Genomic DNA, 21699 nt, shown 5'->3' on the forward strand with positions numbered 1-21699 from the left:
TAGCCTAGACACCCACTCCATAAGCACAAACTTGGATCAGGCTCTATACAGGCAGAATAAAATTATCTTGGCGCCAATATCACTATATCATAAGAGAATTGACACTTATAGATATATATCTACATAGAGTTCCTATTCACAACACAAATATTTAAAAAATTATGCCCCCAGTAATGAATAAATTAATTATATATTTTATAAATATAGAAAATAAAAATAATTATTATCATTATTTATTTATTTATATGGTGCCACAAGGAATCCACAGTACCCAATTACAGAGTACATAAACAAATAACAAATAAACAAAACAGGACCTTACGGGGTGTGGCCACGGTGGCAAGCGGATAGGCAGCAGGGTTGTGGAGCTCCCCGGCCTATTAATCCTGCAAATATCCTGGGGCCCTCTCTAAGGCTGGAAGATTTGCTCTAGCACAAGCTGCCGTGCCTTTTGCTGAATAGCATATATCATAATATTATCCCAGGTCCCTCTGCCCCCCCCCCCCTTCTTTATGTTTTATTGCTGGATGCCCTGAGCGTTGGAGTGTTGCTGATACTGCATCTCTTTTCTACTGCTGCACTTCCTGACACTGAATATCGGGACTTTGAGCGCTGCTTGGGCCTTGATACTATGGTGCGGGGTGGTCAGAGTGCAGCTGCGGCTAAATTGGAGAAGTTTGCCCGCCAGCCTGCTGCCCAGCCGACGCAGTCATCTCCTAAGCCCTCTCCTTCTACCAGACCGACTCCCCCGGCTGGGGCTGACTCAGGCGTGGACATGTAGCCATCTAATCCTTCCATTTAGCAGGTCCTGGAGGCCATAGCGGCCAGCGAACAACTCCTGGAGAAGGTGCAGTGCGACTTATTGCTGCGCCAGGACGTCCAGCGTGTCCGGGAGAGGGTGGGCGAAGCAGAGACGCGGGTCTCTAATCTGGAAGATATCAGCAGCCCCCTGCAACGGTCTGTATCTGCGGTTACACAGCAAGTCTCGACACTGCAAACTAAACTCCTGGATATGGAGGGTCGACTTCGCAGAAATAATGTGAGATTCATGGGCCTGCCTGAAAAGGAAGAGGGGGCACATCCTGAGGATTTCCTGGAATCCTGGCTGAAAGAGGCGTATGGCACTGAATCCTTTACGCCCCAGTTTGCGGTGGAGCGGGCACACCGGGTACCGTTCCGGCCTTTGCCCCCAGGCGCACCGCCGCGAACATTTATTGCCAAGTTTCTACATTATAAAGACCGGGACTTTGTCTTGCGCCTGGTCCGCGTGAAGGGCCCCCTGCTTCGAAATGGTGTCCAGGTGTCAGCATTTCCGGATTTTGCAGCGGATGTCCAAAAAGATCGGGCCCAGTTTCTGCCCATCAAGTGGCGTCTTCGTGACCTGAATCTCCCCTATTCGATGCTGTTCCCCTCCAGGCTGCGTGTGGTGGCGGATGGGGAAACTAAGTTCTTCAGCTCTCCGAGGGAGGCGGCGGCCTGGCTGGACAGATACGCTCCGGGTGCCCGCCAGCTGGCTCCGGACTGACACCCAGTTTCCTTTCTACATGGGCCTACAGTATGCAAGTATATGCCCGGGGAGCTTCCTCTGGTCTTAGTTGTTCTGGACTTTGTTGTGTAGTGACTTTTATGCAATGGTTTTTGTATTGGTTTTTTTTTTTGGATCTGTATGCTACGCATAGCACTGCCGTAGGCTTTCGGATCACCAGGGTTAGAGCTCTGTTAGGGATATGTGTATGCCACAGTTCGGGGAGGTATACGGGGAGGGGGGACGTTGTGGGGATGCTGTTTGTTTCTCTGTTGTTCTTTTATTTCTTTTTCTTTCAGTTTTTTGTTTTTCATATAACTATTTACCAAATTGTGAGGTGATGTTGTGCTACTCAGGGGGGTTTGGCTTGGGACCCGGGGCCTGCGGACGATATGGTTTCAGGGGTGGTACTCTGTACGGGCAGCTAGATACCCAGATAATGTTGATGGTGGGGCTTCTTTTTCACCTTGTAGGGTCTCTGAGCACTGTGTCCAAGATGGTACAATGGACGACATGTCTGCCTTAAAGATCTTAGCATGGAATGTCCGGGGCATTAATAATAAAGTAAAGCAATCCCTAGTATTCAAAATGATTAGGAAATATGGCACGGACAATGTCTGTCTGAGTGAAACTCATCTAGAGGGAAATAGACCGTTGTCGCTCCGCAGGCCTTGGGTGGGCTGGGCGTATCATTCCTCTCACTCCTCCTCTTCCAGAGGGGTGTCGGTCATGATAAAGAGAACTGTACAGTTTGAATTAATCACGGTAAACACGGATCCATATGGCAGGTTTGTGTTTCTGGAATGCAAGTTGAACTCCCGTAATTTCTTCATTTTGTCTGTTTATGTTCCTCCCCCATTCTCGTATGATGTCCTGCAGAAGGCAACCTCATTTACTGCTTCTTCCCCCCATACTCCTGTTATTTGTCTGGGGGACTTTAATAATGTGTTAGATGTCTCTCTGGATAGATGGAGGTCTTCTCGGGATCCGGGGGTGGGGGGCGGCCCGTCTACATCTCAATCTAAGTTTGCGGATTTTATAGATAACATGCAGTGGGTGGATGTCTGGAGGGCTCGGTACCCTACGCTTAGGAAGTACTCATGTTTTTCCAGTACATATGGCTCCATCTCCAGAATCGACCTGGCCCTGGTCTCGCCCGAGCTCCTACCTAGTATAACGGATGTTCATTATGAGGCACGGGGGTTGTCAGACCATTCGCCCTTGCTGCTGTCTCTCGATGTGGAGTGCCGGAGGGGACAGTCATATTGGAGGTTACATCCGTCCTGGCTGGTTCAGCTGGGAGAATGCCCGGATTTAACGTCCAGGTGGGAGGGTTTCTTTGCGGACAATGTGGGTTCGACCCCGGCACCTGTTGTATGGGATGCATTCAAAGCCTATTTACGTGGTACACTGATTGGCAAAATTGCTGCCCGCAAGATAGAGTACAGAGCGACGGACAGATGGCTTGAATCTGAATATAGGGATCTGGAGACCCGCTATTTGGCAGAGGGAACCTCTGCACTAAAGGCACGTTGGCTGTTAGCTCAGGAGGCCTGGCTGGCTCCCCTTTCGGATAAAAATGCACGCTCCCTTTTGTTCAGGGCCACTACTATATATATGCAGGCAGACAGACCAGGTAGTTTATTGGCCCATTTGGTGCATTATGACCGTCCTGGGACTACGATAGTGCAGATGTCTGGCCCTGACGGCTCCATAGTAGACAACACCCCTGACATAGCGCAGATGTTCCTCTAATACTTTAAAGAGGTTTATGACTCTCAGCTGACGTTCTGCTTTCCGCCGAGGCTAGTGATACTCTAGACGTGCCTTTGACTTTAGAAGAGGTGACTGAGGCGGTGGGAATGTCTCCCAGTGGTAAGTCTCCGGGAAGCGATGGTATTCCCACTGAGCTGTACAAACAATACATACTGTACAGTTCTTTGGTTCAAGGTTGCATGAGATGTATACAGATATATTTGGCAATAATCAACTTCCTCCCTCAATGTCCGAGGCCGTTATTATAGTACTGCCAAAGCCCGGTAAGGACCCCAAACTCTTATAGGCCAATCTCCCTTATCCCTACCGATGCCAATATCCTGGCGAAAATCCTTGCGGTCCGGTTTAACTTGCTTATCAAATCTATAATACATCAGGATCAATCTGGCTTCATGCCAGGGAAATCCACGTCCATTAATTTGCGCAGGCTTTACACTATTTTGCAGACTCCCCACGATTTCCCCTCGGACACGGTTGTAGTTTCACTGGATGCGGCTACGGCATTCGACAGCATCGAATGGTCCCATCTGTGGGGAGTCAATAAATGTATGGGCTTCGGCCCTAATTTTATACGATGGATCAAATTGCTATATCAAAGTCCACACGCCAGGGTTTTGGTCAACGGCAATATTTCTTCCTCCTTTACTTTGACTCGGGGCACCAGACAGGGATGCCCTCTTTCCCCTGCCTTGTTTGCCATAGCCATTGAGCCCTTGGCTTGCTTGGTTAGATCGCACCCGGACATTGGGGGGAGTTGACACGGGCCCCTGCACTGACAAAATAGCCCTTTATGCGGATGACCTGTTACTATTCTTACATGACTACGTTGTGGATATGCCTATAGTGTTGCAGACCTTTGAGAGACCTTTGGCGGCTTTTCTGGTCTCCGCATAAACTGGTCCAAATCATTTATAATGCCCATTATGGGCTCTCCTCCCCGGGTCCCGAGGATTTCCCTGCCGCTATGCTGGACAGGCCAGTTTAAATACCTTGGGATCCAGGGTACTAATGACCCTTCGGATTTTATACCCTTGAAACTTGACCCACTTGTACAGCTGATTGTACGCAAGTAGAGGGCTTGGTGTAAACTCCCGCTGACAATGACGGGTAGGGTTGGCCTTATTAAAATGATAGCTTTGCCCAAAACTACTGTATGTTCTTTCGCAATCCCCTGTGTACATTTTTCTGGCCTTCTTTAAGAAATATATGGGCCAATAAAAGGCCTAGAATAAAGTTAAATACCCTTACTAGACAAAAAGCTGATGGTGGCTTGGCCTTACCTCACTTCCAACTATATTCTATGCGGCCCAGTTGGCACACATTGGTATTTGGTTACGGGGAGGGGAGGAGGCTGGTTTATGTTGGGCGTTTCTCAGGTGTTATTACCCGGACCTTTCTCTGGGGCGCAGGTTCTGGTGGGAGGGAGCGCTTCTCGACTGTCTCCTCCTATTGTTTTTCAGACCATGAAGACCTGGCTGGCTTTGACGGGTATGCTTGGGTATGATAGTATGGACCCGGATACTCCCCTTTGGCACTCCGCATTGCTCCATGAACTGGGGTCTCTGGAGGGGGGGGGGGGGGGGGGCTCCATACTCCGTAATTTCCATATCCCAGTTGTATAGCAATGGTACAATGAAATCCTCTCAGCAACTAAAGGAGGAGTTTGGTCTCCGGAACTCTTACTTTTATAGATTTTTACAGCTCAGGCATGCCTTGCAATAACAGTTCGGGGATTCTTCCCCGGTGCTCCTTCCCTTCCCCATAAAGACCTTTTTATGTTCACTGGGTCGGGTCACGGTGATCTCCTTCACTTACTATACCTTCTTAAAACATTTCATGCAGACCCACTCTCGAACCTTCGGGAGCGCTGGGAGCGTGATTTGGGGCCCATAGATGTTGAGGATTGGGAGGTTGCGCTGGGGAACTCGAGCCAGGTCACCAAATCAATGCGGTTCCAACAAATTCAACTTTTTATATTGCATAGATCTTACATGACGCCGAGCAGGCTGGCTAGATTTGGGACTGGTGGTGCTGCCGCTTGTCCTAAATGCGGGGCTCTTGGCAGATCATTCTGGCACCTTGCGTGGGAGTGTCCATCCTTGCAGGCATTCTGGGCTGGGGTCGGGTCGATTCTGGAACATACAGGGATATTGAGAAGTATGCTGACTCCAGGATTTTGCATTTTGGGGGTAGGAGGACCTGACTCTGGGTCAAGGTGGGAGGGCATGTATGCTCGTAGTATTTGCGCCCTCGCCAAGGTGTGCATTGCATGGACATGGATGGCTCAGCATTCCCCTACGATGTCTGCATTTAAAGCCCTGGTGAATGACACCATATTGAAGGATCGTTATATTTATATGAAAACCAATGCCCTTTCTAAACACGAGAAAATATGGTCCTTTTGGATTAACTCTACATACTCCTGACCTGCCCTTAAAATTTAAGATGCATTGAGTCTTTACGATGGCCCGGTTGTTTGGGACTTGCGGAAACGACCCAGACTCTTCTACCTTATTCTACACTATATTGATATTGCACCTCACCTCGCATAACTGTGTAAAATTTAGGCTCTATGGTTTTGTTTTGTTTATGTTTTCTTTTTTTCTCAGGTGTTTTGTAGGCTATAGTTGGCCTCATAGTTGGGGGGCTTATTGAAATATCTCAGGGAGAAACTAGAAAATGTTAAGTATGTGTCTTGAAATTTGTTTACAGACTTCAGAAAATCTGCTTCCTGTGGGTTGACACTAAGTGGACCCGTGACTGCCTGATACGCTTATTATATATATATATATATATAAAATCTTGAAAGGAGTGCACTCACCAGACGAATCACGTAATCAATCAGGATTTAATGTAGCATAGACATGATAATAACACCGACGTTTCGGTCCTTATTGGACCATTTTCAAGGTTCAAATGATACACACCTAGTTCACCCTTTTATAGCCACAATAGTAATCACAGTGTAATATATAAAACCCGAAATGTCCATGTATAACAACACATGATAAAAACTAGACCAGTGCATAATACATAGTGTATAGAAAGAACCCCCCACCTTTTTGCGCCACTGGATCCATTGCACATAATACATAATTTTAACCGTCTTACCCATCATCTTTACTCTTGTCTCATGAACTTTGAGTGACACCCCAGCAAATGTTTGTGATATGGAGAGTGCCAACAACCTGTGATTCATATTTATTTCCTTATGCTCACTCCCTAGTGGAGGTCATCTGGATCTTTTTTGCTGTGCACCCCGATTTAAGCTGGATTTATATATTTTTTTCAATTGATGCTGCTATTGCCCTTATTTGATTTTGGATACTTACTAATTGTTCTATGATTGGTGGACATCAAGGTACCTGCCAGGACCGATAGTATTTATTTATAATTTTTATATTTTTTCCTTTTTTCTTTCTCTTTTTTTTCTTTTTTATAGTTAATATGTTTTTGTATTAGTTTTTTTCCCCATAAGTCTCTGGTTGATACATTCACGTCTAGTTATCTGGGCAGGGTCTAGTGATGGAAAACCTTGTTAATCCAGAATTATTGTCTAATGCGGAATATGGTCAGGTGTCTTATACTGATGATGATGCAGAACGCCTTCTCTTTAATTTTGCTGATTTTAATACCATACCGGGAGAAAAGGCAATTGACGTTTATTATAAACTACTGAATCTTAATAAGCGTGAAACTGATCTATTATTACATGGACAGTTTTTGTCTGATTATTTTCGCAAGAAACAAATTCCACGTGGGTTTCGTGTTCGGAATATCCCCACCATCGGCCGCAATAACCCTGTTTTCTGTAGCCGATGGTGTGGAGTTCTGAACAAGTGCTCACTGGATTTATTATTATTAGTGATTGAGGAAGTTGGAGTTGAACTCAAAAAGGTTAGAAATGACCTTAGTACTAATAAAGAACAATTGGAGGGTGTACTCCTTACTGATAAATCTGAGGATTGGCTTTCTAAGTTAAACACGCAGATTGACAAATATAAAACCGATTTGATTAATTTTAAGCGGAGTAAACTGGAGAAAGTAGAAAAAGACTACAGGGACCATAGGGTTTATGGCTGGTTAGTAGGTAATGATTTTCCTTCTCGTAAGACGAGAGATTTTAGATCTAGAAGGGGTCAATATCAATTTGATCAATACTCTACTGCCTCCAGTTCTGAGAGAGAAAACTCCAACTCTAGAAATTATCAACGTCAACCTTTTTCTCGGGTGGCTACACGGTCACAACTAGACCCCATACAAATGGACACAAAAGGCCCCACCCAAGGAGGGGGTCCTATAAAAAATACAACAAAAAAACCTCCCAAAAATCCACGGGCGAAGTAATTAATTTGTCCTCAGTTACCCTTAGTTTGGACCAGGAAAAGGTTCTCTCACGTGGTTTGTCTTTTATCCCCACTGTACATTTTGATCCTATGAGGTGGAGGATTGATAATTATTGTTTAGCTCGCAATCTTAGACTTAGAGAAATTTGCGTCCAATAAACGTGAGATAACCGATTCCCAGTTCAGAAAGAAAAGTACTTATGATCCATCATCTAACAATATTAATATAAAAACTTTTTCTCGTATGATGGATCAAACGGTTACTGAATGTATGAAAAATTCCACCAAAGGTAGGCCTAATCTCAGCAAGGCAGAAAATATGGCTTTGAAACAACTAAAAGAAAACTTTACCATTACTATACGCCCAGCAGATAAAGGTGGGGCTGTGGTGCTCCAAGATACAACAGTGTACAATGATGAAATCATACGCCAACTCCGTGATGATCACACATATAGGATACTGGATAGTGATCCTACGGCAATATTTAAAAGGAGGTTGGATGTGGTGATAGAGGGTGCATTAAATATGGGCATTATTACTGAAACTGTGTCATCCTTTTTACACACAGATTTCCCTATATGCCCTATTATATATACACTGCCGAAAGTGCACAAAAATATGAAAACTCCCCCGGGCAGACCCATCATCTCTGCCCGGGGGTCATTATTCCAACCAGTTGCATGATATCTTGATACCTACCTTCAACCATGTGTGAAAAAAATAAAGAGTTACATTAAAGATACTGGTGATTTCATAAATGAGTTAAAATCCATTAGGGTCGACACTGAAGGCTTTTTGCTAGTCACAATGGACGTATCTTCATTGTATACGGTCATACCTCACCAGGCAGGTATGGCCGCGGTCAGAAGAGCATTGCTAAGTAGTCACCATTGTCATCCACCGATTGAGTTTCTGCTGGAACTGCTAGAGATGACTCTTACATGTAATTACTTTAAATTTGGTGACCGATACTACCTCCAAACATATGGGACCGCGATGGGAAGTAATATAGCTCCGGCGTACGCCAATTTATATATGGATGAGTATGAACAACAGTATATATTCCAGATGTTTGGTGGTAGTATCGGTTACTATAAACGGTTCATAGATGATGTGTTTTTACTATGGTCTGGTGATAAAGCTGCCTTGGAGAGTATGGTGACGCACCTCAATCAATTAGACACACCGATTCGTTTTACTATGGAATGTGATCTTAATAGTATTAATTTTCTGGACGTGACTGTATTTACCACTGACAGGGGTTATGGATTTAAGTTATACAGGAAGATCACTGATCGGAACACACTACTACACTATGGCAGCTACCATCCAAAACCACTCAAAGAGAGTTTACCTATTTCCCAATTCATTAGGGTCATGCGTAACAATTCGGATGCTCAGATCCTTAATGACCAATTGATGGAGATGCAACATCGGTTTCTCGAGAGGGGATATCACCCCAATGTGGTTGAAAAGTGTCTACGTAAAGCTGAAATCCGCTTTAAAGGCGGTAAAATATCCACAAACAGGATGGAAAAACCGTTTGTGTTCTTGACGACCTATGATACAGGTAGCTTTGCCACGAGAACTGCTATGAAAAAGAATTGGGGGATTGTGGCAACTGACAATACCCTCAAAGATGTACTCCCGAAACAACCACTAATAGCCTACAGACGTGGACCAAATCTACGTAATATGTTGATGCGTCCGGACCAATCAGTGGGGAAGGAGGTGGAAGGATGGCTACCCCCAAAGAAGCTTGGGTGCTATAAATGCCCAAATTGTACTACATGTAGGGGTATGCTAACGGGCAATTCCTTCCCACACCCACATGATGGAAAACGGATATCTATACAACATCGTCTGACATGTACGTCTGATTATGTCATTTATATACTGACATGCCCATGCTCACTAGTCTATGTGGGCAAAACTATCAGGTCCTTCCGTGAACGGATCTCTAATCACCGCTCGAATATCAGACAAGCATTAAAAACAGGCGGGTCTGATAAACCAGTAGCACGACACTTTGTGCAGCACAAGCACCAATTAACAGCTCTACGATATATGGTGATTGACAGAGTACCACCATTACCCAGGGGCGGCGATCGAGCGAAGATTCTACTACGCCGGGAAGCCTATTGGATCCATAGACTGGAGACTGTTCACCCTAAGGGTCTGAATGATTCAGTACACTTAAGTATCTTCTTATAAATCATATAATATATTTTCCGTGGTGGTTCCACTATAGGGCATTTTTTAAATAAGTTTTTCTGTATCCTTTTTATTTTTATTTTTCCTTTTTCATTTTTGGCGGTGTGTTCTGATCAGTGAGACTAGTCCTGGTATACGGTCCATATGTACTATATATGTCAAAACATTGTAATATTCGAGTATGCAGGGTATTCTATGTTGTCTAACCACTCGACCTAATGTTAGTCTAATTACTCTGCACCAATCATTTTTAGGGAGTATTGATGACTTAAATGAATGCTGCTTTATTAATTCTTTTTTATATATGGATATGGTGCAATACTGTTAGTATGGTTATTAAGAGATCGTGAGTCATTTGATACGTCCTTGCGTGTCATTTGGTTGCCCCGTAGATCACACGCTTCCGCGATGTTTTGGTCAGCAAATCACGTGATTTTACACGTGTTTGCGTTCCACTGTAGCCGGGCTGTTACTTCCGCTTCCGCCAGCGTGCGTGTCACCAGCGGCGGTGGATGGCAGCGCGGATGGGTAAGACGGTTAAAATTATGTATTATGTGCAATGGATCCAGTGGCGCAAAAAGGTGGGGGGTTCTTTCTATACACTATGTATTATGCACTGGTCTAGTTTTTATCATGTGTTGTTATACATGGACATTTCGGGTTTTATATATTACACTGTGATTACTATTGTGGCTATAAAAGGGTGAACTAGGTGTGTATCATTTGAACCTTGAAAATGGTCCAATAAGGACCGAAACGTCGGTGTTATTATCATGTCTATGCTACATTAAATCCTGATTGATTACGTGATTCGTCTGGTGAGTGCACTCCTTTCAAGATTTTATACATTCATGGAGAAGGGATCTTTACGCTTGTCTCATGAACTTTGAGTGACACCCCAGCAAATGTTTGTGATATGGAGAGTGCCAACAACCTGTGATTCATATAATATATATATATACAACCAGGTGGCCATGGGCTGCATGCACCCCACCCTATGAGTGGTGAGTGCACACACTGCACCCCGCTTCTGGGGTGGCGAGTGCTGTGGTTTTCTATATTTGTTTGTATATATATATATATATATATATATATATATATATATATATATATATATATATATATATATATATATATATATATATATATATATATATATATAATAAGAATTTACTTACCGATAATTCTATTTCTCGTAGTCCGTAGTGGATGCTGGGAACTCCGTAAGGACCATGGGGAATAGCGGCTCCGCAGGAGACTGGGCACAAAAGTAAAAGCTTTCTGACTAGCTGGTGTGCACTGGCTCCTCCCCCTTTGACCCTCCTCCAAGCCTCAGTTAGGATACTGTGCCCGGACGAGCGTACATAATAAGGAAGGATCTTGAATCCCGGGTAAGACTCATACCAGCCACACCAATCACACCGTACAACTTGTGATCTGAACCCAGTTAACAGTATGATAAACGTAGGAGCCTCTGAAAAGATGGCTCACAACAATAATCAACCCGATTTTTGTAACAATAACTATATACAAGTATTGCAGACAATCCGCACTTGGGATGGGCGCCCAGCATCCACTACGGACTACGAGAAACAGAATTATCGGTAAGTAAATTCTTATTTTCTCTGACGTCCTAGTGGATGCTGGGAACTCCGTAAGGACCATGGGGATTATACCAAAGCTCCCAAACGGGCGGGAGAGTGCGGATGACTCTGAGGCACCGAATGAGAGAACTCCAGGTCCTCCTCAGCAAGGGTATCAAATTTGTAGAATTTAGCAAACGTGTTTGCCCCTGACCAAGTAGCTGCTCGGCAAAGTTGTAAAGCCGAGACCCCTCGGGCAGCCGCCCAAGATGAGCCCACTTTCCTTGTGGAATGGGCTTTTACAGATTTTGGCTGTGGCAGGCCTGCCACAGAATGTGCAAGCTGAATTGTACTACAAATCCAACGAGCAATCGTCTGCTTAGAAGCAGGAGCACCCAGCTTGTTGGGTGCATACAGGATAAACAGCGAGTCAGATTTTCTGACTCCAGCCGTCCTGGAAACATATATTTTCAGGGCCCTGACTACGTCCAGCAACTTGGAGTCCTCCAAGTCCCTAGTAGCCGCAGGCACCACAATAGGATGGTTCATGTGAAACACTGAAACCACCTTAGGGAGAAATTGAGGGCGAGTCCTCAGTTCTGCCCTGTCTGAATGAAAAATTAGGTAAGGGCTTTTATATGACAAAGCCGCCAATTCTGAGACACGCCTGGCTGAAGCCAGGGCTAACAGCATGACCACTTTCCATGTGAGATATTTCAATTCCACAGTGGTGAGTGGTTCAAACCAATGTGATTTTAGGAGACTCAACACTACATTGAGATCCCAAGGTGCCACTGGAGGCACAAAAGGAGGCTGTATATGCAGTACCCCTTTTACAAACGTCTGAACTTCAGGCACTGAAGCCAGTTCTTTTTGGAAGAAGATCGACAGGGCCGAAATTTGAACCTTAATGGACCCTAATTTTAGGCCCATAGATAGTCCTGTTTGCAGGAAATGCAGGAAACGACCCAGTTGAAATTCCTCTGTAGGGGCCTTCTTGGCCTCACACCACGCAACATATTTTCGCCAAATGCGGTGATAATGTTTTGCGGTTACATCCTTTCTGACCTTGACCAGGGTAGGGATGACTTCATCTGGAATGCCTTTTTCCTTCAGGATCCGGCGTTCAACCTCCATGCCGTCAAACGCAGCCGCGGTAAGTCTTGGAACAGACAAGGTCCCTGCTGGAGCAGGTCCTTCCTTAGAGGTAGAGGCCACGGGTCCTCTGTGAGCATCTCTTGAAGTTCCGGGTACCAAGTCCTTCTTGGCCAATCCGGAGCCACGAGTATAGTTCTTACTCCTCTCCGTCTTATAATTCTCAATACCTTGGGTATGAGAGGCAGAGGAGGGAACACATACACTGACTGGTACACCCACGGTGTTACCAGAGCGTCCACAGCTATTGCCTGAGGGTCCCTTGACCTGGCGCAATATCTGTCTAGTTTTTTGTTGAGGCGGGACGCCATCATGTCCACCTTTGGTTTTTCCCAACGGTTTACAATCATGTGGAAGACTTCTGGATGAAGTCCCCACTCTCCCGGGTGGAGGTCGTGTCTGCTGAGGAAGTCTGCTTCCCAGTTGTCCACTCCCGGAATGAACACTGCTGACAGTGCTATCACATGATTTTCCGCCCAGCGAAGAATCCTTGCAGCTTCTGCCATTGCCCTCCTGCTTCTTGTGCCGCCCTGTCTGTTTACGTGGGCGACTGCCGTGATGTTGTCCGATTGGATCAATACCGACTGGCAATTCTGCTGAGAGGTGACCTGGGGTAAAAAGGTGGATTTCCCAGCCGTCGCCGTGGCCACCAGGTCTGACAGACCGACCCCAAATAACTCCTCCCCTTTATACTGCAAAACTTCCATATGCCGTTTGGAATCCGCATCACCTGACCACTGTCGTGTCCATAAACTTCTTCTGGCAGAAATGGACATCGCACTTACTCTTGATGCCAGGGTGCAAATATCCCTCTGTGCATCTCGCATATATAGTAATGCATCCTTTAAATGCTCTATAGTCTATAATATACTGTCCCTATCCAGGGTATCAATATTTTCAGTCAGGGAATCCGACCAAGCCACTCCAGCGCTGCACATCCAGGCTGAGGCGATTGCTGGTCGTAGTATAACACCAGTATGTGTGTATATACCTTTTAGGATATTTTCCAGCTTTCTATCAGCTGGTTCCTTGAGGGCGGCCGTATCAGGAGACGGTAACGCCACTTGTTTTGATAAGCGTGTGAGCGCCTTATCTACCCTAGGGGGTGTTTCCCAACGCGCCCTAACCTCTGGCGGGAAAGGGTATAATGCCAATAATTTATTAGAAATCAGCAGTTTTTTATCGGGGGAAACCCACGCTTTGTCACACACCTCATTTAATTCATCTGATTCAGGAAAAACTATGGGTAGTTTTTTCACACCCCACATAATACCCCTTTTTGTGGTACTTGTAGTATCAGAAATGTTCAAAGCCTCCTTCATTGCCGTGATCATGTAACGTGTGGCCCTACTGGACATTACGTTTGTCTCGTCACCGTCGACACTGGAGTCATGCAAAGTGCTGACACTGTCACGTAATTCCTTCCATACGACCATCCAGTCAGGTGTCGACTCCCTAGGGGGTGACATCACTATTACAGGCAATTGCTCCGCCTCCACATCATTTTCCTCCTCATACATGTCGACACAATCGTACCGACACACAGCACACACACAGGGAATGCTCTGATAGAGGACAGGACCCCACGAGCCCTTTGGGGAGACAGAGGGAGAGAGTTTGCCAGCACACACCAGAGCGCTATATATATGCAGGGATAACCTTATATAAGTGTTTCTCCCTTCTATAGCTGCTGTATAAGTATTTTCTGCCAATTAGTGCCCCCCCTCTCTTGTTTTACCCTGATTCTGTAGCAGGACTGCAGGGGAGAGTCAGGGAGCCGTCCTTCCAGCGGAGCTGTGAGGGAAAATGGCGCTTGTGTGCTGAGGAGATAGGCTCCGCCCCCTTTTCGGCGGCCTTTTCTCCCGCTTTTTTTTTTAGGAAAACTGGCAGGGGTTAAATGCATCCATATAGCCCAGGAGCTATATGTGATGCATTTCTTTAGCCATATAAGGTTTAAAACATGTTTTATTGCGTCTCAGGGCGCTCCCCCCCAGCGCCCTGCACCCTCAGTGACCGGAGTGTGAAGTGTGCTGAGAGCAATGGCGCACAGCTGCAGTGCTGTGCGCTACCTTATTGAAGACAGGAACGTCTTCTGCCGCCGATTTTTCCGGACCTCTTCGCTCTTCTGACTCTGTAAGGGGGCCGGCGGCGCGGCTCCGGGACCCATCCAGGCTGAACCTGTGATCGTCCCTCTGGAGCTAATGTCCAGTAGCCAAGAAGCCCAATCCACTCTGCATGCAGGTGAGTTCGCTTCTTCTCCCCTTAGTCCCACGATGCAGTGAGCCTGTTGCCAGCAGGTCTCACTGAAAATAAAAAATAAAAAACCTATTTAAAACTTTTACTCTAAGCAGCTCTGGAGAGCTACCTAGCATGCACCCTTCTCGGCCGGGCACAAAAATCTAACTGAGGCTTGGAGGAGGGTCATAGGGGGAGGAGCCAGTGCACACCAGCTAGTCAGAAAGCTTTTACTTTTGTGCCCAGTCTCCTGCGGAGCCGCTATTCCCCATGGTCCTTACGGAGTTCCCAGCATCCACTAGGACGTCAGAGAAATATATTATATAATTATATATATATATATATATATATATATATATATATATATATATAGGTTGGGGAGGCTATGTGGTTGAGTACATTGTATAACACCAACTAAATTTCCCAGTGTACACTGAAATGTCTGTACCGATATCATTCTTGTTGAATAAAAATACTGTATTCAAAAAAAAAAAAACCAGGAACTTGCAGTTGAAGACAATACAGGAAAAGTACAGGGTAAATAAACATAGCTACATCAGCAGATGACACTGGAATAAGTAACAGGTGGCAGAAAACTGCGGGATTTGGGCAGTTGAAGAACATTAAAGTAAGAAAAGGATAAGCACATGAGGGAAGAGGGCCCTACTCGTGAGCTTACATTCTAAAGGGGAGGGGCAGACAGACAGGGGTGACACAGATGGGGTAGACAGAGAGCGTGGAACAGAGGGTTAGGATGAGATTTGGATGAGTTTGGTGAAGAAGTGGATTGCAGATTGCATATATAATGATCCACCACAGAAACAAGCTTTTAAACCAGCATATTAACTTAAGTGCAATAATTTAAATGATGAATATGACAATGGTAAGAGAAGAGGGACAACCCTTTCACAGGAGACTCCATTTTGCTCCCTAAAGTGCTGTATATTGGAAGTGTAATAAGTGTCAGCCAGAGCACGGTACAAAAGTCACACAAAAAGGTTCCACTGCAGTAGGTTCTGCTAGTAGCTTATGACTTTTTCCAAATATAGTTGTTGGCTATACTTGCTGCTGCGACACCCCAGTGTCAGTGCAATGGGAATGCTGTTCCTGTCTGTATCAGGTGAATCAGCAGCATGAACGTCCTGGTGGAAAGGCAAGTGCACCTAGTGGAGGTTGTAAATAATAGCACTGTTGATGGGCTGGGGTTCAGAATGCCAACGGCTCTGACTTGGTTGTGATAGTTACAGCTATGATAGCTGCCAGCTCACGGTCAGTCTCATGTTTGGAGGGGGTGGGTTGACGGTCAATAGGTCGACACCATATGGCCAACAGTCAATAGATCAACAGAGTCAAAAGGTTGTTCTGCTGAACTTACTATCCATGTCACAAACCATTACCTTCAGTAACCTTGTGGCAAGCGGAGTAGAGCAAGCCACCGCACCTATATAGTTGAAAGTGAACGCTTTTCTACTAATTTGGGTCACATATGATTAAACATACAAAGTAACACCCCCAAATGGACCATTTCTTTAACACATAAGTTTGCACCTGTATACACTATTTTTATTTATTTACTGATTCATTTTTTTGGTCCCAACAGAAAGAGGATTTTGGTACTAACCGATAAATCCATTTCTCTGAATCCTCTAGGGGACACTATACCGTAGGATGTGAAGCTTGCAACCAAAGGTGTGGCACAATCTAAAATTAGCATTGTCTGCACAGCCAGCTCCTCCCCCTTCACATCCCTCCATCCTCAGTTTGGAAAATTTGACTGAGAGAATAGGACATGATACTATAGCACATGGTGAGGAACCGAACCGTAAAACATATCAAACAGCATCCAAGAAACTTCTGAACCGAAAAATTAACGCTGTTTGTACGAACTGTTTGAACAAGAACTTTGAACACAGCAGGTTGACAGCACCGAGGCGGGCGTCCAGTGTCCCCTAGAGGATTCAGAGAAATGGATTTATCGGTAAGTACCAAAATCCTCTTTTCTCTTTCATCCACTAGGGGACACTGGAGTCCTATACAGTAGGGGACATCCCAAAGTTACTCCCAAGGGTGGGAGTGCTGCCAATAGCCTGAAAAACTAAACGTCTGAACTTAGAGTCTCTGGACGCAAAGGTATCAAACTTGTAAAATTTTGCGAACGTGTAGGCTAAGGGCCACGTCACTGCTCTGCAAAGATGAGTAGTGGAAGCACATCTGGCAGCCGCCCATGATGCACCCACTGATCTGGTGGTATAAGCACCCGTCCGAAATGGAACCCGTTTGCCACAGGAGATATAAGCTTACCGAGTGGCAAGTCAAATCCGTCTAGACAAAGACTGCTTAGATGCCGGCCAACCCTTCTTTGGCCCATCAAAAAGAACAAACAAATGGTCCGACTTTCTGAAGGACGATGTAACTTGTACGTATACCCATAAAGCTCGGACAGCATCCAAGGCCACGTCGCCATCTGCGAATTCCTGAAAAGATGGAACCACAAGTGGCTGGTTTACATGAAACCCCGAAACAACCTTAGGAAGGAAATCTGCTCTGCCCTATCCTCATGAAAAACCAAAAAGGGACTCTTACACGATAAGGCTCCCAACTCAGAAACCCTCCTGGCCGAAGCCAAAGCAAGCAATAACGTGACCTTCCAAGAGCGACATTTCAGGTCTGTTCTTGCCAACGGCTCAAAAGTTGGTGATCTCAAAAATTCCAACACCAAATTTAAGTCCCACGGCGCAGTGGGAGAACGAAAATGAGGTTGTATACTCAGAACCCCCTGTAAAAAGGTTTAAACCTCTTGCAAGGATGCTAACCGCTGTTGAATTAGGATGGAGAGAGACGAAATTTGAACCTTCAGAGTCAGGATCCAGCAATTTCAAATGCCAAATCTCTTGCCTGCTGCGAGATTCCTGTGCAACGATCACCAAATCAAGGAGGTTCGTATGCGCAGTGGTAGCCAGATTCTTCGATATAGAAGGCAGTGCGAACCTGCTCCGTGAGCAATGAGGTTCATCTGGAATGGTTGGGAATGAAGTCTGCCATACCGGAGAGCTTCGAAAGACGCCACCATCATCCCGAGAAGTTGCACACAGAGGTGTAGAGAAAACATCTGTGTCCTTAGTACCTGAGCCACCAACCTCTGTAGGTCCAGTATCTTGTTTTCTAATATGAATACTCTCATTTGTACCGTGTCCAAGATGAGACCGAGGAATTGAATTCGCTGAGGTGGCATGAGGCTGGATTCCTGGAAGTTCACAATCCACCCATGTTGAATGAGAAATTGATGAGATTTGTGAGCGTCCTTTATCAGCTGTTCCTGAGATGAGGCCTTGATCAGTAGATCGTCTAGAGAAGATATTATCGTGACCCCCAACAGTCTCAATCCTGCTACCATTATTGCCATGATCTTCGTAAAGATTCTTGGGGCTGATGAGAGACCGAATGGCAGGGCCCTGAATTGGTAGTGGTGATCCGCCACCAGTGCAAACCTTAAGTAATCTTGGTGAGGAGCCCGAAATGGTATATGCAGGTATGCATGCAATGACCGACTGGATTGATTCCATCTTAAATTTAGACCCTTAGAAACTGGTTTAAAGCTTTTAAATTGAGTATCGGTCTGACCGCCCCATCTGGCTTTGGCATGCCAAAAAGACTGGAATAGAAACCCGCTCCCCCTTGAGAGGCGGGCACTGGAACAATGACCTCTGACCGTAGCAATCTTTGAATTGCTGTCAGTAGTGCTTTTGCCTTTTGGGGGGACAGAGGCAATCCCATTGTAAAAAAACGGACTGTGAGGTCTCTGTTGAAAATCCATCTTGTACCTTCTGTTTATCCAAAGGTCTGGTGAAGTTTGGGTCCAGATATCCCAAAAACCTTCCAGACGCCCACCAAGGGGGACCCCCAGGTGAGCGGGGAGGCCGTCATGCCACGGTCTTGTCAGCAGGTTTATCCTGCTTTCTGGTCGGTGCCTGTGAGCGGCCTCTACCTCTGCCTCCACGTGCTTGTAAACAGAAACCTCTTCCTCGGGCTCGACTGGACTGCGATCCAAATGAATTAAACATTGGTCCTGAAGAACCTCTCCTAACTTGTGGAGTGGTTCTCGTATAAGGAGTAAGTAGGAAGGTGGACTTCCCTGCTGTAGCTTGTGAAGTCCACTTGTCCAAACTCTGGACCGAAGAGCATTTCACCCAAAGGGGACAGATTCCACAGCCTTCTCAGTGCCAGAGTCTCCTTGCCATTCTCTGAGCCATAAAATCCGTCTAGCCGATATGGCCGATGCGGAGATGCGCCATGCTATCCTGCTAATATCTTTTGAGGCTTGACACAAGCATGAAGCCGATTCCCGAATGTGTTCCGCCAGTTGAGTAATTTCTTCCAGGCTATTTTCCTCCTCAATAGCCTGTACAATACGTCCAAACCATGCTCCCATGGCCTTGTCAACTCAAGCACAGACGATCGCAGGTCTCTGTGCTGCACCTGCTGCTAAAAATTTTTACTTTAAAAGTAGTGATGAGCGGATTCGGTTTTACTCGGTTCTCAAAACGGCATCTTATTGGCTCACGGATGTCACGTGTTTTGGATAGCCAATAAGATGCCGTTTTGAGAACCGGGTAAAACCGAATCCGCTCATCACTACTTTAAAGCTGTGTCAACCTTACGATCTCCTTTAAAGTAGTCACATTAGGTATTGGTAAGATTGCCTATTGTGACAATCTTCCTAGGGAAGCATCCACTACTGGTGGAGTCTCCCACTTATCCATTACACCTTTAGGTAAAGGGTGAGTTATCTAAACCCTCTTTGGAAAGTGAAAGCGTTTATCAGGTTTCTTCCAAGTCTCCTCCATTTGAGATTGGAGAGATTTAGGAATGGGAAACACTGCTGAATGTGGTTTATGGGATTCGAATAATTCGAAATCCTCTGGCTCCTTAACTTCTGCTACTTGAAAGTTTAGGATCTCCTTTACCGCGTCATTAAGGAATCAAGACCTGGGATTTCCGTGTCCGGAGAATCGGCGTCTAGGTTGGATTCAATCAACTCACCTTCCTCTGTATCAATAATAAGACCTTCCTCCTCCTCTCTGTACAATAGGAAGAGGTCTTTTAACTGCCTTGCGCACATTCGTCTCTGCATGTGCGGGTGGTGTTAACCTGATGAGAAATTCTTCCATCGGCTTTGAGAATCCCGCAGCCCATTCAGATTGCTGCTTGCGTGATTCCGCCATCTCCTTGGATATTCTATCTGCAAGGTTTTCCTCTTGAAACCTTTTTGGCCCATGACCTAGACGAAGCATTGCTCCCAGGTGGAGCGTCCATGTCTAAGCAGGAGTCGCACACCCCGGAGCTGCCATACAAACGTAATAATAGGTCTTGGTTGGTGCTTTAGACATTCTGTTTAAAAGCCCCTACCAGGGTACCACGCAGCGCTTTCACCATTTAAACTAGGAAGAGAAGGCCTACGATAGATGACGGAAGCAAAGATATTTTTAGGAGTCGGCTGGGATTACTTTTCCCTTCTTTATCTAGAAAAAAAAAAAAAAAAAGAACGGGACAAAAATAAAAATAAAATAATAATTAAAACACCAGCCGACTTGCAACTCTCCTACTACAACTGTAAATCAGCTACGATGGTAGAGTTTGTATCCGCTTGCTTCCTTGTATTTTCCTCAGGATCTTTGTAATAGAATTCCTTTGAAAATATAAATAATATTTTATTCAGGAGATCCTCGTAGTACTTATTTAAATATATATTGAGTGTATATCTGGATTTCACCAGCAGAGGGAGCTGTTGCTATAGTAACCCTTTCTCTTACAAGGGGGAGGGCTGATCCTTGCCTCTTAGAATGGTGCCAGTGAGAATTAATTAAAATGGCCGCCACTGAAGAAGTTTGGGTACTGCCTAACCTATATTCACAGGTATATTTACTTATACTGTACATAACCAGGGCTTGTATAAGTAGGCGCGCTGCTATGTACTGGTTTGTCCCCTCACGCGGCTGAAGGATCTCTTCACCCGCGCGGTATCTCTGCAGCGTCTCTGCCCCCTTGTGCGCGCGCTCCGGGACCGCTCTTACTAAGTCCCGTAGCGACACTGGATAAGGTCTCCTCTCAAGCGGCTAAATGTCTCCCTCTGCCCTCTGGCGTGCGCGCTTCCCGTAGCGGCGCCTGTCAGTGGCTTTTCCGGCACACACATCGTCGATATAAGTCACTGCCTGTGAACAGCTCAGCAATCACATAAAGTTTGGGTCTGACTAACCGGGCTGCGGCCAGCAATTTCTACAGATACAAAGTGCTGTGATACTGTTGTACATATAGGTGAGCACATGTCACAGACAGACCGCTAGTTTCCTTGGGCGGGCTGATTACTATCCCCCAGCGCGCTCCTCCAGCCCCACGCTACCCACTGGTGAACGCTGGCCATCCCGCTTCCTTAGTAAAAAATGTTGACAGGGGATAAAACATAAAAGTAAAAAAAAAAAAAAAAAACATGGGCCCCTATGATAAAAAAAATAATAAAATTACTCACTGAGTCAGAGGATCTCCTTGTTGAGAGATGCAGTTCCCTTCAAAAGGGATCTTTATCTCTCCAATGATATATAGCTTTGTCCCCCTTTTCATTAGGTTGGCGCAAGCATTGTAAATTAATCATTCTTTAGATTTTAGTCAGGAGCTCTGTGCTCCCACGTGCTGTACCTCCAGCACAATTTTTCAAACTGAGGATGGAGGGATGTGAAGGGGAAGGAGCCGGCTGTGCAGACATTGTGCCACACCTCCGGTTGCAAGCTTCACACCCTACTGTATAGGACTCCAGTGTCCCCTAGTGGATGAAAGAGAAATTATTCTTTTCGACAGCGTCCCTTTATTTAC

The 21699-nt window shown here is 45.5% G+C and overlaps 1 protein-coding gene across 2 annotated transcripts in view; it reads right to left on the reverse strand.

The window, feature by feature from the left end:
- Nucleotides 1-21699, reverse strand: part of ECPAS (Ecm29 proteasome adaptor and scaffold) — a 280472-nt gene that overhangs the window by 202684 nt on the left and 56089 nt on the right. The gene's annotated exons all lie outside the window — the stretch shown is intronic.

Source organism: Pseudophryne corroboree, chromosome 1, assembly GCF_028390025.1.
Source record: "Pseudophryne corroboree isolate aPseCor3 chromosome 1, aPseCor3.hap2, whole genome shotgun sequence".
NCBI lineage: Eukaryota > Metazoa > Chordata > Amphibia > Anura > Myobatrachidae > Pseudophryne > Pseudophryne corroboree.